Source organism: Tauraco erythrolophus, chromosome 4, assembly GCF_009769465.1.
Source record: "Tauraco erythrolophus isolate bTauEry1 chromosome 4, bTauEry1.pri, whole genome shotgun sequence".
NCBI classification, from domain to species: domain Eukaryota; kingdom Metazoa; phylum Chordata; class Aves; order Musophagiformes; family Musophagidae; genus Tauraco; species Tauraco erythrolophus.
This window is the reverse complement of record NC_141468.1, coordinates 36388455-36395695: the sequence shown is the minus strand read 5'-3', so window position 1 is coordinate 36395695 and position 7241 is coordinate 36388455.

The window sequence follows — 7241 nt, the reverse complement described above, 5'->3', positions numbered from 1 at the left end:
ATATTCGAAAAGTGTGAACAGCAAGGAATTCAACTGTTTAGATCGCTACACTAAGAAGTAAGAATAGTGGAAGTAAGAAAAGTAACTTATCCTATCCATTGTATTACTAAGGAAATATAAACATCATGTACTAAGTAGTCTCATTTGGAGGTGGAAATCAGGAACCAGATTTGTTTCAAACCTGTTGTTCCTATGTTTGTTTTCCACTGTTTTCATAGATTCATAGAATGGCATAGGCTGGAAGGGACCTCAGAGATCATCTATTCCAACCTACCTGTCATGGGCAGGGACACCTCTCAACTAGATCAGGCTACTCAAGGCTCCATCCGATCTGGCCTTGAACACCTCCAGGGAAGGGGCATCCACAACCTCTCCGGGCAATCTATTCCAAACTCTCACCGCCCTCGTACTGAAGAATTTCTTCCTAAAATCTAATCTAAATCTGTTCTCCTTCAGCTTAAACCCATTTCCCCTTGTCCTATCAGTGGACACTCTTGTAAAAAGTCCCTCCCCAGCCTTCCTGTAGGTTCCCTTCAGGTATTGGAAGGCAGCTATTAGGTCCCCCCGAAATCTTCTCTTTTCAAGGATGAACAATCCCAGCTCCTGCAACCTGTCCTCGTAGCAGAGGAGCTCCAGCCCCTGGATCATCTTTGTGGCCCTCCTCTGAACACGCTCCAACAGATCTATGTCTCTCTTATGGTGGGGACACCAGAACTGGATGCAGTATTCGAGGTGGAGTCTCACAAGGGCAGAGTAAGGGGGGAGAATCACCTCTCTTGACCTGCTGACCACGCCTCTCTTGATACATCCCAGGATGCGGTTGGCATTCTGGGCCGCATGAGCGCACTGCCGGCTCATGTTGAGCTTCTCATCTATAAACACCCCCAAATCCTTCTCTTCAGGGCTACTCTCAATCCACTCTGTGCCCAGTTTGTCTTTGTGCCTAGGATTGGCCCGACCCAGGTGAAGGACCTCACATTTTGACTTGTTGAAGCTCATGCAGTTACCACTGGCCCATTTCTCAAGCCTACCAAGGTCCCTCTGGATGGCATCTCTTCCCTCAAGTGAGTCCACAGCACCACACAACTTGTTGTCATCGGCAAACTTATTGAGGGTGCACTCAATGCTGTCATCCATGTCGCTGACAAAGATGTTGAACAGCACTGGACCCAGACACACTACTGACTAGTTTTACACACCAGTGTAACCTTTTCTCTGCAATAACATCACCATAGTATACTGAATTTCTTCTCCAAAGAATCCAAAGATTTAGCTCTCTCTTTCTAAATATACATACACAGTAACCAAGAAACAAGAGTGGATTATTTTTTTTTACTGCTGATTGAGCATCTGTCATTTCCACTCTTCCCACATTTCCAAACTCTGTATTCTAGGAGTTACTATGCTTCCTCTCAGCAACAAAAGCATTACAACCACAGCCAATGTTATGGGTGCTTAAAACTCAGGCCTGTCGTACAGAGATGAGCCTTGACCCAGCATTTCATCATGGACCGTGCAAATAACTCTGCGCCATTGCAAGTGGCCACATTTTGCTCACAATGACATATCTGTCGCTAGGCTTGAAGGTACATCTGTAACCCGAGCCCCACTGCCTTGACAGGATCATAATTCACAGGCTAATCAAAAATAGCTGATGACAGCACTTGTTGTTCAAGGGAAGGAAATAGCCTTTGAAGGGCATTTCCACTCATCGGACTTTGTTATGCAACACCAAAATACATCTTTCTGAGCATCTGGAGACCTTTGTAAAGCACAAATTTCGCTCTTTCCCAAAGGGATGATGGGTGAGAAAAAAGCATCAGGTATAAATTCCAGAACTTGCTTTTCTCTTCCTCCCTTAAAATTTTCACAGTCGATGGCATAGTCGGAGTCAACAAGACTCAGTTGACTCCAACTCTCTAGTATGATCATATTTTTATTAGACACTCTTCACAATTTTTATTCTCACTACATGGTACAAAATACTGCATTTTTAACAAGAATCACCTGCATAAAATGTTACATTCGTCATTTAAGATTCTCAGTTAGTTCTGAAAAGGTTAGAGGAAAAATTTGAAGAGAAATAATAATCACAGTTATGTGAAATCTTTACTTTTCAAACCATGTTAATCACAAGCTATATATACTGATTATGTATTTGTACAGAAATCTGGTCATAAAGAATCATTGAAATACAAATTCACACTGTATGCTACCAATTTCCTTCTCGGAAAAAATTACTTATTTATCTAAAGATCAATTTTTATTTTAGTTAAATATTTGGATAACAAAGGCAGTGAGAATTTCCAGGTTCAGTTATTCTTCTTCCACATAGCTTCCCTTCACAAAAGTTAAACTAATACTGTTACAATGCGTGTTAATTATGCTTTGAATTCTGCATGAGCTTGGCTTTATGACCAAATTTTGTAGATCTTAGTTAAGAAAAATTACTTTTGAAACCAAGAGGAATGTTGACCAATCAGAACTGCAAACTGTAATCCTGCACAGCTATAAGCTGCACAGTTGTTGGTGTATGAAAACAGCAGTATAAATTAGTCCAAAATCTACATTAAAAGCACCAATTTAGAAAGAAAATGTGTCCCAAAAGAGTCAAAGACTCAAGGACTTGCTTATTGTTTTTAACCTCTCAGATTCTTCTGCAAGTTCAGCTGTGGGTGACAACACAGAAAACATTTTCTCAGTTGTTCAGTGGCTGTAAGTGACGTAGGGTGGTGGTCGCTGGCAGCAATTTATGCACTTATCAGGAGGGGGGAAGCCATCTACAAAGTGACTGGTCCCTGCCAGGGCCTGGGCACACACTAGTGACCCTTTCACTGCTTCTGCCCAGGCTTGGCTTCTCCCATGGCCAAACCTACAGAGTGTGAGACTGAATTCACTGGAAGCTATGGCAAGACATACTCTAGGACTATGTCACGCCCTGGTTTCAGACATTAGAATTATCAACCTGATGTTTTTCCATCACATCATCAGCAATTAAAAAGAGGAGCAGGAGACTGAAAACTAAGTGCCATAGGGAACAAAACACCAGGAGGGATTTGATCCTCTGTGCACACATCCTCCTCAGCATCCCATCCCTCAGTTGTTACAGGGACACCCAGCACTTTGCAGCTGAGAATATTTTGGCAGTATGAAAAGCCAGATTTGTACGCAGCCAGCTGTGATAGGCTTGACCATGTCTTACCAGTGGATGTATTAATCTCTTACTGGGGGGTGTTAACCCCATAGCAAGGAAATACAGCTATGCCGCTACCCTGCGCACACCCAAGGCAGGTAACGCATTGCATGGGACTGGATTATGTTCTGTCCGAAAATCTGACCTTTGCAAAAGAGAAAGAGTCTATTAGGAATTAATGTACTGCACATAGAAATGTCTGCTTGCATTCCTCTTTCACAGACATGTGTTTGGCGCCTGGGGTATTAACTTTCAGACTTTGTTTCTTTTTACTGCATATTCGTCTACGGTACTGTTGCCTGCAAATGGGGTGCAGTAGTAAAACAAGCTGTGCTGCCTTTGCCCTTTCCCAGTTCCCTCAGATGAAAAGGTAGTTCATTCATAAGATCATAAGTGACCTTAATAATTTCTTATATAAGACACCATAATCTAATGAGAGTTTACTTTCAATTTTGGTCAGAACTACAACCCATATTATGTTTCTATTTCTAAGTAACATATTTTTATTTTTTTTTTAATGCTCCAGTAGGAATAAAATAAACAGCAATGTAATGAAGTGTCTCTGGGAAACAAGATGGAAAATAATAAATGCTTTGACACAAAACTAAAGGTAAATCATTGTTGTTTAATAAACATAAAACGGTTTTCAAAAATATTACATCCTTATCTCGTTCAGAGCTACATTACATGCTATTTTAATCAGCCTTCTTGCATAAATAAAATGCAACTCTTACTTTGCAGACACATGAATGAAAAAGATATTCAGCAGGATGCTACTCACAAACCATCCAAAGGTAGTTTTGACCATAATGCACAGAAATCAATCTGACTAATCTGTACAATCTGTGTTCTGAAAACTCTCTGTTCTATAAGAGAATTTGCTAAATTTCTTCAGAATTAATGTATTTCTCACTTCACAGACGAACATATCATTAAGATCAATCCAGCAAATTTTTTTTAATATAGCTGATAATATGTTTTGATTGTATATCTTTCCTTGTGTTCCCATGCATTTTTGGTAGTTCTACTCCTTTATCCTTATTTTGCAAGAATAACCACATAGGTTTCTTTTTCGGCACTAGCAGGTTACAGTGCTCAAGGCAGACACCAAGAATTACATAACCCGATGAGTCTCTATTCATTTTTTGCTGTTTGTAAATAACAACAAGCATTAGTACCTATGTATAATGCGTATTGTATTCATATGTATAATGTATATCGCATTCATTCAATATTAGGCAAAAAATAATTTCAATAGCAGGATGTAACTGCTTATGCATTATTAAGTAAAGGAAGCTGGAAAGAACATTTATGTGAATATACTCCAGAAAAGAGTAAATGGCAAGAGAATACTGGGGGCAGAAGTCATTTCACCATCTTCTAACATGACAGCAACTGTGTATTCACATACACACAGCTACTCAGCGCAGGAAAGCTGAGATTAAAAGCTGTGCATGAATACATGTGGACAATGATATTAACACTAGTCACTCAAAAGAGGATAAAGAGGCAATGGGTCAAAAAAAGGAAGTGATTTTTGTTAGCAGCGTTATCTTCATGTATTCACTAGCATCAGAGCTTTTAAGGTTTTGAGAGCAGAATTCCTTATTCTGTAGCATGGACACAAAAAGGCTCACACAGACCACAACAAACAAGCGCTTTCACACAGCAAAGTGGTTACAGTATTTACCTTCCTGAGATAGATGTTACTGGAAATTACGTGCATTTGGAAAAACACTTATTTTTCCCTACATGAAATACAAACAATTTTTATTATTTTTTTTTCTGTTGTTTAAAGCTACTTCTAGGTATCTCTGGATTTCTAGTTTAAAATCCTCTATGAGGAATCCATTCTAAATGGTGGAATTTCATGATGATATTTCAAAAAAAAATTTTCCTTCTGTTTTCATAGCTCTATCTGGTGCTATAACATATCAGTAAATACTGATCTGGTTGCTGTGAACCAGAGTAGCACCTGCTATTCTGCTTATAGAAAAGTATATTGATCTGGACATAATTCAGTTAATCTAGTGATTTTTTATTTTATTTTTCAACATCAGTTCAACTCATTTCAAAAAGCTGTACAGAACAGGGCGTTGTTATTGTAAGGGTAATAGTGCACGATCACAGAATAATCTTCATTTTTAAAGAACATCTCATCCAAAAACTCTGTGTACAACTTATTATATTTGCAAATTGAAATAGGGTCCTTCCTTCCGTCTCAGTTTACCCCAGTGAGAAATGAGCTCCTTTTTTTCTGTCTTGCCATGAATTTTAGCCCCTATTCCTTTGCATACACAGAAGGGGGAGCTCCCATGTGGGACTATACTCCTTGAACTGTCTCCCTGCCATCACCGTTGCCAGTCTCACTCCTGATCCCAAGTGAGCAGAGAAGTGACACACCAGTGAAGGGACATAGTATCCTTCCACATGTATGGGAGCCTCCTCAGAGAAATTAGCAACACTACATTAGTGTAAAGCACTTGATTACACAGATCGAGAGATGGATCCCACCTGAAAAGCTTCCTTTGACAGCCACCAGATGGGTCCTCAGTGGGCAAGGGGACCAGCACCCATGCAGCTCCAGCCTCTCTGTTGACCCTCCGAGAACCCTCCCAGCCAGAATTCAAAGTGACTTGCTCAGGCTGGGACAGCTCTGGATCATTGCACTACGGAATCATCAATCGCATTAAACCATTACATCTCCTCTTCTGAAAAAGATGACGGTGAATTCTCTCTCCATCCCTTCTTTGCTTTCACTCACAACAGCAGGTGTGCAAAGCCCCAAACCAAGAAAACCTGACACATCCTTTCACTAATATCACTTCAGTACACTATTTTACCCTAATTAGCTCACACTTACATTACAGATACTTGTCCAGGAACGTATCTTGCCTCACTAGATAACAGTGAGTAGAAATTTCACCATAAACATACAGCTGAATCTTGTGTTAGCTGTGAGTATAAATCTATTAATGCATTTCTAAACTGAATATCTCTATTCCAGTTAATTTCCAATTTAAATCATCTAGATTTTAAACCAGCTGTCCCCAAGTAAGGATGTGAAAGCTGACTTACTTCCCCCTCAGATGAAAACCAGACAAACCTTTCTGTTCACAGAAGAAATAGTATGACTCACCCATTATTTTGTAAATCTACTCTGTGGAAAGCAGTAAGATTTGGAGGTGCTTAGAGGGAAAGAAAAGTCACTGAAAGAAACACTACTCCCACCAGCTCCATGAACCATCAGTACCTTCCTCTGTTTTCCCTAAAAGATTTATTGTTTTCTCAGGAGGAGAGTAGAAAGCATAAGAACAGGGATCACAACTTTTCCAAAAGATGTGAATAATGAAAAAAAAGAAAAAATAAATAAAGCTTCAGTGGCCAGTTACGATACTAGGATGCTTCAGATGTCACTTCTGGGCTCTGTCAAAGACTTTCTGAGTGACCTTGGCTTAGATCAGTCAAAATCCCTCTGGGCCCCAAGTCCATACATTAAGCAGGGATAACAGTAATACATCTTTGTGAACCTGTAGAGACAGTTCCTTTGTGTAATAGCTATCTCCATCAGTTACCTAGGACACTACTGACATTTTGCCCGAGTTGACACTGCCGTACGATGTAGGCCGCTATGATGATGCAATAGATGCTCAACAACTTTCTGAGCAATATCATAACACCTAAAGCAGATCCAGTTAACTTTGTGCACTTATTCAGTCTCAAATAGAATAGTGTCTGAGCATATTTAGTCTACCTGTGTCCATGTACTCACCTCAGGTGGGCAACTGCTTGTGTAAGAAAGATGTACAAGGAGGCTAAGAAACAGCTTCTCATGAGATCTGAGGCATCTAAGTTAGATGTAAGTGGACACTAAATGCCTAAGCCCAAACCGCAGGTCTTGAAATACCACCTTTGCTGCTGCCTAATCCTGTATGCATCTGTGTCTTTGTCAGCAGAGGTCTGACAAAGATCCTATCTTCAGGACAGGATCTGTTGTCTGCATGTGACCTAAAGTCACCAGCAACTGCTCTGTGACCCGTGTCCTAAG